Source organism: Cyanistes caeruleus, chromosome 3 (assembly GCF_971803275.1).
Source record: "Cyanistes caeruleus chromosome 3, bCyaCae1.hap1.1, whole genome shotgun sequence".
Lineage (NCBI taxonomy): Eukaryota > Metazoa > Chordata > Aves > Passeriformes > Paridae > Cyanistes > Cyanistes caeruleus.
Window position 1 is genome coordinate 85377515 of NC_141703.1, and position 15091 is coordinate 85392605.

The following is a 15091-nucleotide window of genomic DNA, read 5'->3' on the forward strand; positions in this document are numbered from 1 at the left end:
TCTACCTCCCTGAACATGAACACCTCCCTTCAGCATGCCCTGAACACACAGCACTGTAAATGACTGCAGTTTTGCTCCCCTAAAAAGCAGAAGATAGATGTCAAATCAAGGCTAAAAAACGGAGAGGATCCACGTGGAAGGGAAGACTGATTAAATGTATATAAAGGCACCCACAGAAGGGGCTCTTTGGGTTTGAGTGGGGTCCTACAGAGGTTCCTTATTCACCAGCACACCTCTCTTCACTGCTGTGACACAGAAACTGGAGCAGGGCAGGAGCAGCAGATCCAAGAAAGCAGCTAGAGCATTTATCTCACCTTGCACTGAAGCAGACAATACCATCCTTGCTCAGCCATACCCTGTACCATATTTCTGAGGCTGTGTGTCCCAGTGTGCTGCCAAAGAGTAAGCTAAGGAGCAGAGAACTGCAATGATTTGCCCTAGGCTGTCCTGGGAATGGGATCCAAAGGACAGACGCGACCCTAGTGGGCTGAATCCTGCCTCTCCAGTCCTATTATATGAGTATGCTTATTTTTGTCCTGGCACTGGGGCTGCTGAAGATCTGTCATTTCACACATTATTTTTTGCATTGCTCCTCTGCTAGTAGCAGATTTTCTGGAGACACTTAGGCAGAGTCACACGTGTCAGCCAGAGACACCTGGCATTTGCAGTGAGGTCTGCCTGAATGACCCGAGCATGCTGCCTCCTGGAAACGGGAAACCCCATTCCTTGGAAGGGATGACCCAGCTTGGAAACCAGCCTCCCTTCTCTATGCATCAAGAGGCAGAGCAACAGCACTAAGCCTCCTATCAGCCTGCTTCTTCTGAGGGAATGTGCTATGCCTTATGTGGGGAACAAATAAACACACTTAGTACAATAAGGGGACGGATACAGTTGAGGAAAAGAAACCTTTAGCTGGCTGGCAGCCTGTCAGCAATGCCATCCGGTTTAGATTACAGCTCCCTGGGGTAACATTAGATCCTTCCCTGCAGAGGCAGAAGTATGAGCCAGAAGAGCCATGCTGGACCCTCATCTGATGATTTACTACACCTCTGCAGCAGCAGGCGCAGCTGAGATCAAGGTCCTGCTGTGACATGCTTTGTGCATATTCATAGTAAGGGGTAAATGTTTATCCTAAAGAATTGATGTGACATGGGCAATATGTTTATGCTGCTGCTGAGGCCTGAGCTCCCATTAAGTGCTATTGCAGTGGCATGGACTTTACTGCTGGATCAAGAAGGGAAATTTCACCTGCAGGAAGCACCCTCACAGCAGATGAAACACCTAATTTAATGAAACTTTGGGTTTCTTTGTCCCAGACTGCTTTTCAGTCCCTAAGAAAATGCATCAGACGCTACCAGGGCTGAAGAAGTATTCTTGAATCAATTATTTTGGAGCTAGCACTGAAAAGCCAAGTTACTCAGTGACAAAAGGTCAGGTACAGCTCAACTAACCCAGCGTTCACCTCTCAGCAAGACATCCAGACCTTTGCTAGATATCATCCCTTTCAAACAAAATATCCTAGCTTAGCCTATTCTACATTCAAGGGGGAAAAAAAAGGCACTTCTATGGTCACCAAAGCAGGTAATTAAATTCAGTGAGATGATGCTGACCTAAAGGAGAGTGTGAAGAGGACAGTTTGGAGCTACAAAACCACAGTACCTGTGTGCAAGGCTAGCTAAGGTAGCCCATACCCATTGCATGGATACTGAAAATCCCTAAGGACTGATACTCAGTCATATCCTTGCTGAAGGATATGAAAAAATCAGTGGTTAGCAGAGGCTTTCTAAGGACTCAGGCCAGCAGTTACTCCCCACAGCTCCAAAACTTGCTTTTCTAAAATAAGAAAGATGACGCCCTGCAGAATGACTGTGTGGGCCAAATGTTATCTGTGGGTCATACCTCTCACAAGTGATGTTGTCAAACCAACCTGTTTGTGTGTTTGTGCAGTTGTTTGTTGTTTTTTCTTTTTGAAACAGACACAATCATATATCCAGGTTTCCAGAGCTGAATCCTTTACTCCCTTCCTGCTCATCTTTGAAGAAAGAAAATCCCAAGTGAACATAAGACCAGTGCAAACATAAGGTATTCCCCCAGCTCCAAATTTCAGTATGATTTAGAGAGCAGACTGAAATCCAAATGTACTGGTGCACTGCAGCTGATTATGCCAGTCAGGACTTGCAGCAGCTACCTGCATCCTTCAGGCAGTAGCATGTCTGTGCTTTACTAAAAACACACATCATCACCTCTAGATTTCACCTGTCTGATTCAGTTCAGCTCTCAATTACACAGGTGTACCCTGCTCAGTTTAATGGAGCTCCTCCTGGATTCACAGCTGTGCAACCCAAGGGAGAATCAGGACTGCTCATTGCTATGCTCTGCACTCATCTCTAGCTGTGCATTTGCCACTATCATCAGGAAGAGGTAGAAAAGGAAGAAAAAGCTTGCTTTTCTGCTTGATAACAAAAGATAACGTAGAGGAGAAGCATGCATGCTGGTAGCTGGTAGCACTAATAATTTTCCTGTTTCAAAGAAGATTCCATTCACAATTTCTTGTAGCAGATCAGGCACCAGCTGTCAGCCCAGGTAATGAGCTACTCACAAAGGCTTCCTGAAGCAAGGGGAGAGATACTAGAGGAGTTGTTAAATAATTCAATAATTGATGCACTGCTTACTCACCCTGTAACTCCGATACTGACAGGACTGAAAAAAAACCTCTCACAAATGTGGCACTCATCCCAACATTTTCCCATTTGGTGCTGAGGGACAGTCAAAGGCTCTGGGAGCAAAAATGATGGATTTAGTTGGATTTAGCAGGGTGCAACTTAGTGTGGTGTAATGAGGCTCAGCTCCCAGTGATGCTTGACCTCTTCCCTGGCTTTTGGCAAGGAGCTTGTTGTTGACTGTTTGGGACCTCTTGGCTCAGGAGAGGAGTTTAAGTACGCAGACAAACACAGAGATAGAAGATTTAATCCGTGACTCCTGTGGCATTACTGTCACGGGTGGAGAATCCGGCAATCCCTTGATGCTACAAGCAGATTAGGCTGTCCTCGGGTGTCACCCACCCAAAAGCCGTGCCAGAGTCCTGCCTATCAGGTCTCATACAAAAAGCTGATGGATGCTGCTTGGGATGTGATTGAAAAATCTGCTAAGATGCAGAAGTGGAACAGGAAATGAAGACTGAACCTTTTGGCCCCATGGCCGGGTCCTGTCCTAAATGCAAATGGAAGAAATCCAAATGAAGGCAACAGAGCAATCATAAGAAGTACAAATCTGGAAAGCTGGATTGAGGGAAAACAAAAACAGGAGGAATCAGAAGGGAAGCACTTTAGGGTGGGAGCACATAATTCAGTACTGTTTGACCAAGACATATTTCTTCAGGTCCTAGGAATAAGAGGTTGCTGGGTACCACTCTGGGACCTTTCAGATCCACTCTAAATCTGCCATGAATAGTCAAACCCATGCTCCCGTAGAACCAAGGGTGCAGCTAAATCTTCCTTACTTTGCAATAGCAGGCATGATGGAAACTCTTTGCCCTTACCCATCAAGAATTAAATACTTTGGGTATTTTTATATAAATTAATCAAGTTTCAGGAAGATGGTACTAAGAGAATGCCATCTCCTTCTCTAAGCATAAGGGGGCCATGATAATGCTCAGAAGGCTTGAGAACTTCTACTATGGAGACAAACTTAAAGAGGTGGGGTGTCCAGTCTGGAGAAGAGAAGGTTCCAGGAAGACCTTAGAGCCTCTACAGTACCTAAAGAATATCCAGGAGAAAGCTGGAAAGGGACTTTTTACAAGGGTGCGTAGTGATATGACAAGGGGGAATGGCTTCAAGTTGAAGTAGGGTTGATTTAGGCTATAAGAAAGCTGGGGACAAACTTTTTAACAGGAAAAGGGGGTAATGGTTTTAAACTAAAAGAAAAGAGATTTAGATTAGATGTTTGGAAGAAGATCAGGTTGGAGAGGGCTCTGTGCAACCTGATCCAGTTTAAGATGTCTGTGCTCATTGCAGGGACTCTGGACTAGATCTCTTTAAAGAATCTGTGATTTGTTTTTTCCTTTGACCAGCTCAGGGCATTAACCCAGCAGCAAGATTTTCATGTGTTTCTGCAAAGTGTTTTGCTGGTTTTAGTCCCTGAACTGACTCCCCAGGCAAAAAGCAAAGCCCCAGTGCAAGAGCAGGGAGAGCAGCAAGAACACAGAGCTGTTGGGATGGCCGGGGGAGTGGAGCTGCTGCCTGTGAGATACCTTCTGTGGCATCACTGAGCAGAGCTGATGGGGGCTCCACCACTCTCATGGATGAGCTTTATTCCCTGGATGAAGGAAGAGATTGGTTTGATATGATTCACGAAAGCAGAATCCCAGCGGATGAGCACAAGAGCTACAGAACTATGTAACAGATGGAGGTAAATAGGTATGTCTACAAAATGCTGTTCTGCCTCTGAGGCATACAGCCTTTTCAAGATCATAATGATTCACAGAATGGACAGTTAGAATTACATTGTACAGTACTGATTAAGGGGAAAAATAATAAAAAAAGAAGATGATACAGAGAAATGTAAATTGGAAGGGATGTTTCTAATCCTGGCTCATGCAGGCTGTTCAAAGAAGCCTAAAAACAACCACATGAATTTCACTGTTTTGGCTGATTTCATTCCTTTGGAAACAAAGAATGTTTTTCCATCATCTGCGATAAAATACATTTTACTTTTCACATGCAACCTGTCAAATTGTCTTTCAGGGTTTTACCTTTATCTTCCATGCTGTGGGAAGATGCTTTCTGCTGAATTTCTTTAGTTCACACTCTCCTTTTCTCCTCCCTGCCTTTTCACCACCTCACTGAGACCCAGTCTGCAACTAGTTCCTGTGTACCAAATAGAGGTGGGACTACTGGAATCTGCACAGCAATTCTTACATAAACAAAGATGTAGACTTAGTACAAAGAAGTGCTTAATCACACTGCAAATATATTATTTTCCTAGACAGTAGTAGTCTATACTTGTGTAAATGCAATTTTCCCAGCAGAAATGTGTCTGCACTAAGGGTCTGCATTAGCCAAAGTCACACTGATCTGTCTAGACAAACTCTACTACTTAAACAGAATACCTGATCTTTGGAAATATTGAATGAAAGGGGAGTAATGCCACTTTTCCTTCATTGCCACACCAGGTCTGAGCAGGTCTGTCCTTTTTGCACACCCTCTATGCTTACCCACTGGGGGTTGTGATGACTGCTGAGGAGAACGAGGGGTTCTGGTGGGAGGTTAGTTTGCACCTCAGACAGTAGCATCCCGAGGGAATTTGTGAGATGACTGCTGAAGGGAGAAGCTGACTATTTCAGGGGTGTGTTTGCAAAGCCAGCCCCTGAAAGCCACTCCCTGAGAGGAAAGGATGGCAAGAGAAAGCATAGCTGAAAACAACCAAACCATGCTGGCAATGCTTTTGAAGCAATTCAAAACATCTCAATACTGGTCTTTGTTCCTTAGGTGTCAGCAACAAAGGTGCAGAGATGCTGCAATACAAGTAGCATCCCTCCAAAAGGAGAAAAGACACTCCAACATGTAAAAAACCCGGGTTTAGATTAGGTTTAGATTAGGTATCAGGAAAACATTCTTGACAGTGAGGGTGGTGAGGCACTGGAAGAGGTTGTCCAGTGAAGGTGTGGCAGTCCCAAACCCAGAAGTGTTGAAGGCCTGGTTGGGTGGGGCTTTGAGCAACCTGATCCAGTGGAAGGCGTCCCTGCCCATGGCAGGGGATTGTAATGAGATCATCTTTGGGGTCCCTAAGAATCCTGTGAGTACTTTTCAAAACCCAGAAAAAATATCCGTATTTCACTACTTGCTTTGTTTTGAGGACTGCAGAGTTGCCTCCATACAAGATCACCTTGGAAAGGAAACTCACAGCAGGCTGCTAATTGCAACCACTTGCCTGGATTCTTCAATCCCTCTGCCTACAGTGTTGGAAAATCTTGTCCAAGTGCTGGTGGTGGGTCCCTCTGAGGGAGGAGGTGGACCAGCTGCAGAGCTGCGCAGCACAATACCAGCCCCATCTGCTGTAACTCTTTGGAACTACCAAATGCATCAGGAGACTTGTTTCTGATAATATCTCCATGGGTTTTAATTAAACTTTGATGCTAATACTATATGAAATTCCAGAAGGCTCTGGAATAATGCAGAGACCGCAGAGGACAACCTAGTTGTTAAGGGTCTGAAAGGACCAGTTGCCAAGTTCTTGCTTGGGACAGCTTTACCACTAATGGTTTAGAGCTTGTTGGGCACACACTGAAGAGACCTGGCCTTCAGAAAGTGACCATGAACCAGACATCAGTCTTTTTTACACACATGAATCCAGAAACATGTTTCAAAATCCAAATCCCACCAAATAATCCCCAGCCACTGCAAACAAAGCAATTGTCACAGCTTGGAAAAGGAAGTTGGACCTATTTCTTACAAGAAATTTTTAAGGAATGGTGGCTGGTAAGATTGCCAGTGGGCTAAGACTTTCACATGGGCATCCTGAACTCCAGTAGCTAGAAGAACAAAACTATAAAAGAAATAAGCTCAGCATTTTGACACAGCAAATAATTCCTGTAGTTTTTGTAATTCTTACATTTCTCATGGATATTTCATTACATGGACAGTCCATTCTGCATATGCTGCAAAAGGGGGATATGGCCGCCAAAACCCATTTTGAGACGGGCTGAATTACAAATAAGTTTTGCTAAATGTTATTCCTGGAACCAAAATTTTGGTTTGGTTGGGGGGTTTTCAGGGAGCCTAGCATGGCATGGAGATTGTTCAGAAACTGGCAGCTACTGGGTACTCATGTCTAAACCCAAATCATGTGAAGGAAAATTAATTCATATGAGTAATACTCATCAATTTTATACTTGCTTTGAGAAACTCAGTAATTGTCATACCGCTTTAATTTTGAGACTGCCAAGAGTTATTATCATATAGATATATTAATTAAGCCTATGTTTCAGGAATTAGCTGACAGTATCAGCATGGAAATATGGTTAATGCCCCCACTGCATTTTGCTGGATGCAAATGTTGTTTAACTTCCAGCGTCTATGCAATTGGAAAGACTGTCTGTTTGTCTCACACCGAACCTAGCAATTTTATGGGGTAAAGGGGCAGTAAAATGCCCTCTCAGAGTGATTTGTAGATCATGAAAATGTGGTGTGTGACCTTAAGAGTCATTTGCCAGCAATGGTGCTGGCAATAAAACGCCTGGCTGGGTGGTAGGGGATGCACATAAATCGTGCGGGCTGCACAAAAGGCCTCTGAGTCACGGTGGGCAAATCACTGTCCCAGACAGGTGCTTTTCCTAACCTTAAAACCAAGCATAATTTGGTTCTTTCTTCAGCACTCAGGACAAACCAACCTCTTCTTCTTCTGGGTTCTGCTAAAGTGTCTCTGAGGAAAGGATGGAGGACATCTGCTTCTTGGTAGAAGAGCTGGGAGGGAGCAATACTATCAGGATGCGCATGGGATTGCCTCAGGCGGGACATGCAAATGGGTGTGCAAGGTCAGGGCACACCAAAGGACCATCTATGGCAGGTAGCATCTTGCTTTCTCCAGTGGCCCATGACGTTGCCTAGGGCAGAGCAGGACAGGATGGATGAGATACTTCTTTAAAATACTCCTCTGGTCCAAAATTAAGGGGATATCAAACTCAGTGGTGGGTAGATCCAGAAAATAGCCATGGAAGAAGATGAGAAGTAAGGACATTGTACAAGTGCTTGGAAGGGATATGCATTAGGGACTGCTAACTAAATAAGTCACATCTGGCTTGGGAAATAACCAAGCTGAATAGTCAGGGGTGAAAGCCAGGAAATTAGCTGAAGGATAGGAAAATATTTTTGGGAAATAACAGTGTATGCTTACTAGTCCCTCGCTTTTCAGCAACAGTCATTTTGGATACAGAATGCCAAGTGGGACAGACCTGAGTCTGAACAAATCTGAATATTTGATATACATTGCCAACTTCAGCCCACTGTAACTATCTTAAGAATTTTGTAACAGTTTCTGTTCAGGAACAGAAGTCCTTATAACTTACATTGGTAAATATAAATTAGTGGTGAAGTTTGTAATGTAAAGTGAAGTTTGAAATGTAAAAACTGGTGAAGTTTTCTCCTTTCACAAAAACTGCATTACAGAGGGTGAAATCTTTGTCAACTTTTAAGATTGACCTTCGCCCAGTGCAAGAAAGGAGGATGTTTCCTTTGCCAGTGCCACCTCCCTTGTGCCACCTCCCAGACAGGGCTGATTTGTGAGGCAGAGAAGAAGAGGACCGATCCACCATCATATCACCTTCCCATGTTTGTAAAACTTATCCATATGGGTGTGGCCAACAGGGAAAGGGCAATGCCCTTACCCTGCAACACTGATGCACAACCCCTGCCCGAGCTGACCACTAGAGCAGTATCTGTAAATATATCCAGGAGTTGCGAAATGGAAATGCTAAAGTATCAGAATACAAATTCCCAAGTCTCAGTCCACACTTACTCATCTCATTCTCCCACTGTCAAAAGCTCCAGTACAAGTATCTAAAGTGGCAGCTGGCTCACTGGCCTCAGGTTATTTCACTCCCACTACTGAATTTTCTTTGTTCTTAAATAGATCTTGAATTCTTTTTCAGAAGTCTCCTTATACTCAAACAAACATTTAAATTATCTGACTATGTTGGCTACATTTATGAAACAACTGAAAATATATTTGATCTTCAAAAATTCTCATTATAAATTTTTCATAGAGATTTCCACTTCACCAAAACCTGTAATGCAACAGGAAAAACATATAAACAAAGCTTTTAGGGGAAAACACATTTTTCTGAAGTCTGACATGGAGAGTAGAATTTTGATGTTCTTATTGGAATTCTATCTCCAAATTCAGCTTTTAATTTCAATGGAACTATTGCATTTATTGACCAGGAAATTTCATCCTGACAGATATTCTCTATACCCCCACCACTTTCTCCCAAGAAATAAATGACATTTTTCAATTTGTGCTATTTGAAAAGGTCTGTTATTACTTTTCTTCCCCAGGATCCCAGGAGATGTTCTCAGCCTCTTGAACCTGATTGCAAAAGCCAGAGCTAAGTGAGTTTCTTTAGGAAAATTGCTGTCAAGTCTACTCTGTGCTAGCAAATGATGCTGTGTCGTGAAAAGGGAATGAATTTTTACACCATAAGAGCCAAATCTTTCACTGATGTACATCAGAGTCATTCCACAGAAGTGTCTGTAACCCCAAATCCATGAAATGTTGAGGGTTCCCTTTTTAATGCCTTGCTGTCAAATGTTTTCCAATCTTGCAAGAGGAATTTGATGAAGAGGAAGGTCACCTCTGACAGGGAGAGGCACCAGCCTGCTGCACAGCCCTTTGCACAAGGGGAAGACAGCAAACATGGTCCCACACCCCACTGAGGATGTCACATCACAAACACTCCTTACAGCAGACATGTTGGCTTCAATATCTACCTTTGACTCAAATCCCTCCAATTCTCAGTCCCTACATATCCCACCTGAGAACTGGCCTGAGTAAAAATAACAGGAAAAAAAAAATCATAATTTATGTAAAAGATTTTTAAAAGTACATGTGAATCATACGATTTTGGTGAAAATGTGGACAAGGTGGTCCAGATAACAGCTGTCTCACACATCTGGGACAGAGTGGATGGCAGACAGAAGCAGGTAGGTATGATGATGGGGATGGGGATGGGGATGGGGATGGGGATGGGGATGGGGATGGGGATAGGAGCTCCTTTGCTCTGCTGCTTGCACAGCTGGGATGAAGATGCTTCCTCCCAATACAAACAGTAATCAGAGGCTCCACAGCTGGTTGACTAAGGGAAATCAACACTTGTGTTGATCCCTAGCAGCAGGAAAAGACGTGGGGTGGATGAGAGTGAAAGATTTCTGATGTCCCTCCCCAAACCTCACTCCTGAAAAAGGGGTTGATAGATGGGCTGGCAGCCCTCAGCTCCACCAGCTGGTGCAGAGTGGCTAGGTGAGGTCCAAGATTCATGACAGGATGTTATGTTTTTTTACAAAAATCATGTAAATACAGTGAGACTTCTTCAGGATCATGTTATAGAATCATAGAATGATCCTAAGCTGCATTTATGTTAGACAGGACCCTTAAGATCATCATCTCCAACCATTAACCTAACACTCTAAATCACGTCCCCAGGTGCCACATCTTTTAAATCCCTCCAGGGATGATGACTCCAACACTGCCCTGTGTGTAGCCTGTTCCAATACCTGACCATCCTTATGGTGAGGGTATTTTTCCTAATATCCAATCTCAACTCCCTGGCACAACTTGAGGCTATGATGAGTTGGAGGGTTTAAGAGACAGTTTGAGGAGCTGAATTCTTCTCTTCTTGCTCCAGATGACAGGTTTCAGCAAGTTAAATGCATCTTTAAGGGCTCTAACATTCATGGAGAAGCTACCATCAAGCAAGACAAGATGATATATAAGCTGTTCTGCAAGAGCTCTCCCTGGTGAAACATGTGACCCCGAAATTGAGGTAAAATTTGTTATTGAATCCTTTGAAGTTTCCTATACCCTCAAATGAATGTCCTGTTGGCTGGGTATTTTGTTACTGCCTCTTAAAAAAGCAATACTAAACTCAGCTACACATACAGCAACCCTCACTCCAAGCCTTCTGTGTCTTGAATTCAAATAGATGAAGGTTTCAGTGCATACATTTCAGGGAAGATGGATCCTGGGGGTTAGCCTGAGGTATCAAGAAGCAGGAATGAGTACATTTCAGACAGGCTCTCTCAGAAGGTATCTTCACACCAGGGCTGAGATTGCTTGCTCTACCTTTATTTGACATCACACAATTTATATTCCACAGCCATAGCCCTGCAAGAACATCTCCCTCGCCTGCAGCTTCATTTTCTGCACGCAGCAACCCCAGCACTTTAATTGTCCCATAAATGTGATGGAAAGGATTTGATGCAAAGAGCTGTTAAAATGCCAAATGTCTTGAGCACTGCAACTAATGAATGGCTCCCAACGATTCATGTTTCAATCTATATGCAAATGTGCCCTTTGGTTGGCTTGTGCTGGACTTTTCACTGCTGCGTTACAGCTATCCAGGGAAGCCTCAGAGTCATAGATCAGACAGATACAAGGCATAAATGGGAGATGGCTTAAATTATTCAGTGTTTATGAGAAAGAGAATCCAAACAGCAGAGTTACACTTTGCTTTTTATAATAACATGATTACAGATGAGCCCCAAGCAGACCTACAATACTCTTGTTTTTCCCCCCTGCCTCTTCCTCCTTGCTAGCAAAATATACAGCACAATGAATCACTGGGCAAAGCTGAATGTGTGCTCAAAACAGTTTATGTCAGCTCCAGGTAAAGCTGTTGCTCACAGAGCCCAAGTGAAAGATGTCTGTGAAGGATTTCAAAACCTGGTGTCTGCTATTCTTACCCACAGCACAGAAAAAATATCTCCTGGAGCATCAAACAGAGACTCTGCAAACACTGGCAGTCACAACATTTATTTCTGCTCATTTACAAACTGCACAAATCCTCTTCACCTGAATTGCTATGTGCAATTCTGGTCTTAACAAGAAGAAATTAAGCTGGAATAGTGGAGAAAGGGCTGCTGCCATCACAGCAGGACTGCACAGCTTGTTTTAAAAGGTGGGAGGAAGAAGGTTTTGTAGGATTTTGGTCAATTCCAAGGGTATGGAGGTAAACTATAGCTCTGTATACAAACACTAAGAAATGGCAAGAAGGAGAAAGGACAATTTTATCTAAAGGCCATTCCTGACATGAGAGCAGGAAGCCACAAATATCCTCAAAAACCAGAAACACGAAGATATCAAGGATCATCTTGTTCATGTAGGCCTTGTGGGGTTTAAAGCTGAAGCTGCAGACTTTACATTCAAAGAAATGCCAGAGGTGTCACAGGAATTGCAGAGTAGATAGGAGCAAGAAAACTGAGATTTTGGCATTGCCCCCAAGAGTCACCTTGCCAGCAGGTCTGCCAAGCCAGGAGAGCAGAGCTGAAGTCTCTGACCAAGCCTTGGCTCCTGCAAAGTTTCAAAATTGTTGGAACAACTTCCTTTTTTTGCTGATGAACTAAAAAGAACTTTATAGTGTGAGGCATCCACTGTGCTTGACCCCTCAGGACCTTAATATCTGGCTGAACTTTGTTTTCCTTTATCTGCTTGGTTTAGGTCTCCACTGGTTTTTTTAGCTCTTATTTCCACTTTTCTCTCTATAACTGCAGGAACAGATTAGGGGGACACTGAGAATGGGAAGAGCCTGCAGCAGCAGCGATGCTCTTCATGTGGTCTGGACATAGTCAGGCGACTACGGTAACACAGATACAATAATCTGAAAAGTCTAGCTTAATGGATGAGATTTGCAGGATCACAGAATATCCTGGGTTGGAAGGGATGCATAAGGATCATCTAGTCTAACTCCTGATGCTGAACTCGGTCCTCCACGAAATACTTAGATTTTGCAGCATGATTCCCCAGCAGATAAGTGGGTTTGATTTCAATTGGGCTGGCCCAGCAACAGAAAATTTCCAGCACTCTGGATTTAAGACTGGGTTATCTGAGGGTTGACTACAAGAGCGAGAAGGTGGATCTGACAAAAAGAGCCATGCAGCAAGCAGCAATCTGTAGCCATTTTCCACCAGGAAAGCCCTCTGCCTGGCCAGGCTGTGGGGAGAACCACCACACCCTCCCTGTCTCCACTCCAGCTCCAAAAATGTCTCTACTTTAAGCAGCAGACAGAACGTGCATGAACGAGCTGCTGCTGTGCTGTGGAGCCAAACAAACTTGTCAGGCTGCCAAGGCAGGAATTCAGGAAGCCCTCGTTTTCCATCTTCCCTTTCTTTGTGCATTCCCTTTCTTTGTGCATTACTTGCCACTAGTAATTTGCTAGCAACTAAAGCTGATAAGTTTGGCTCCCTGCAGGCCCCTGCTGGGGAACAATATTGGCTTTTCTTTTGGGCCACTGGGTGGAAGACACAGGGCAGGCAGAAAGCTCTGTGTGCTTTCTCCTCCTCGTTGGAGCTGTGTGCTGACCTCAGTGCTCAGTTCTCCCCAGGGGAGACCCTGGTATGAATTGCTCTGATGGGAGAAGGGAAGGAAAGCAATGTCACAGACTCATCTTCAAAATTCCTGGATTAATAGCTGGGTGGAAACCAAGCAGTAAGGGCCAAATGTTCTGTGCTTATCTATCCCAGGTCATGATTTGGGGTTTTGTTTGACCTTGCTGGATAAAGTTTTCAGGGAAAAAGGGGTAGGATGGCAGGACTGTAAGCATGCTGTGCACATTCAAGAATGAGCAAAAAAAAAAAAAAAAAAGACAGAGAGAAAGCTCCTTGGAAAGTAATACAGGTCATGAACAACATAGATGCATTTCCAAAATCTTACACCAAAACTGAAGGAGGCAAAATAGGAATATTGCTGCTATATCTACTATATGCAATTAAGCATCACATGAACAGCAGTCTTCAGGGCAACAGAGAGCAAAGTGTTTCTTATGTGACTCAGAAAGGGCCTTTAGACGGGACAAACTGGTATAAAGTGACTTCAGAGAGGGAAGATCCCTGCTAACATCTGGGTAACCTTAATTCATTGTTAATGAATTATTCATTATTATTCATAATTTGCTCATCTTATCCATGCTGCAGAGATGTTTGCAGTAAGCAACAAATTCAACACAAACCCATTTATCTGATATTTGTGAGCAACTGCTTGGCATCTGAACCCACAGGGAGAGTGCCCAGAATTATTCAGGAACACGCTGCAGCCTTGCCTAGATAGGACACTCTGTTTTTAGATAACTAGGAAGGTTCTCAATTTGATTAAGGCTCTGCAAAGGTGAATTCAGACTGGTACAGAAGACTATAATCCAGTAGCTGAACCACAGAGGGGTAACACCCAGAGAGAGACATAACAGGCAGCCTGGAGTGATACCATCCTAGACAGAGTTTTTACAAGGTATTTCTCAACTGCTATTCTTTTAGCCTACTTCGTTTTAATTTCCACGCCCATTTTCCTCAGCATCACAAACTACATCAGGCAATTTGTGCACAGGGTCGATATCTTGGAGCCTTTGGAAGGAGGACTGAGCTTCCACACACCCCCACCAAAATGCAGCCTCTTTTTGTTGGGGTCAGGTTCCGGCAGGTTGGGGAAACGCTATAAAAAGCATCTCAGTTGCTCCACAAGAACTCTGGCATTCCTTCCACTCAAAGCTATGCTCAGCTGTTTGTGTTACTGCTGTAAATTGAAACTATGTGAGTGCCTTCAAAGCTCCCATGCTTTCTGCTGGACAAAAGCAGATTTACCAAGCAAGACACAGAATTCAATCAGAATTGTTGGGTAGATGTGCTCCATTGCATCAATGCTTGACTGTGTTGACAAATACACTTGAGTCTCTGCAGTCCCCTGGTGCGACTGGCAGTCGTCCCCAGGTGAGACATGGCAATGATAAGCTGAGAATGAGACATGTTACACCTAGACAAAGGGTAAACACTAAATATGAAGCCTTAAATTATTGCAGAATCTACGTGAGACCTGCTATACAACTCAATTCTTCAACTGATAGAATCTTAGAATGGATCTGAAGGGACTTTAAGGATCTTCTTGTTCCAAACCCCCTGCTGTGGGCAGGGACACCTTCCACTAGACCAGATTGCTCAAAGCCTTGTCCAACCTTCCTTTGAACAATTCCAGGGATGGGGCAGCTTCTCTGGGAAACCTGTGCCAGTACCTTTCCACTCTCACAGGAAAGGATTTCTTCCTAATATCCCATCTAAACCTGTCCTCTCTAACTTTAAAAGCACTTCCCTGGTCCCATCACTACAGGCCAACGTAAAAGTTGCTCTCCTTTTTTACAAGCTCCCTTTAGGTACTGCAAGGTGATATAAGGTCTCTCTGGAGCCTTCTTCTTCTTCTCAATCCCAGCTTTCTCAGGCTGTCTTCATATCAGAGGTGCTCCATCCCTCAACTTCTCTTAAATGTGAAAAAAGATTCTATTTTTACACAACCTAAGCAGAATTGTTGCTGGAAATTGAAAATCAATTTTTGACCAGATCCT

The 15091-nt window shown here is 43.7% G+C and overlaps 1 protein-coding gene across 4 annotated transcripts in view; it reads right to left on the reverse strand.

Annotated features, from left to right (window-relative positions):
- Nucleotides 1-15091, reverse strand: part of MYO7A (myosin VIIA) — a 99271-nt gene that overhangs the window by 65678 nt on the left and 18502 nt on the right. The gene's annotated exons all lie outside the window — the stretch shown is intronic.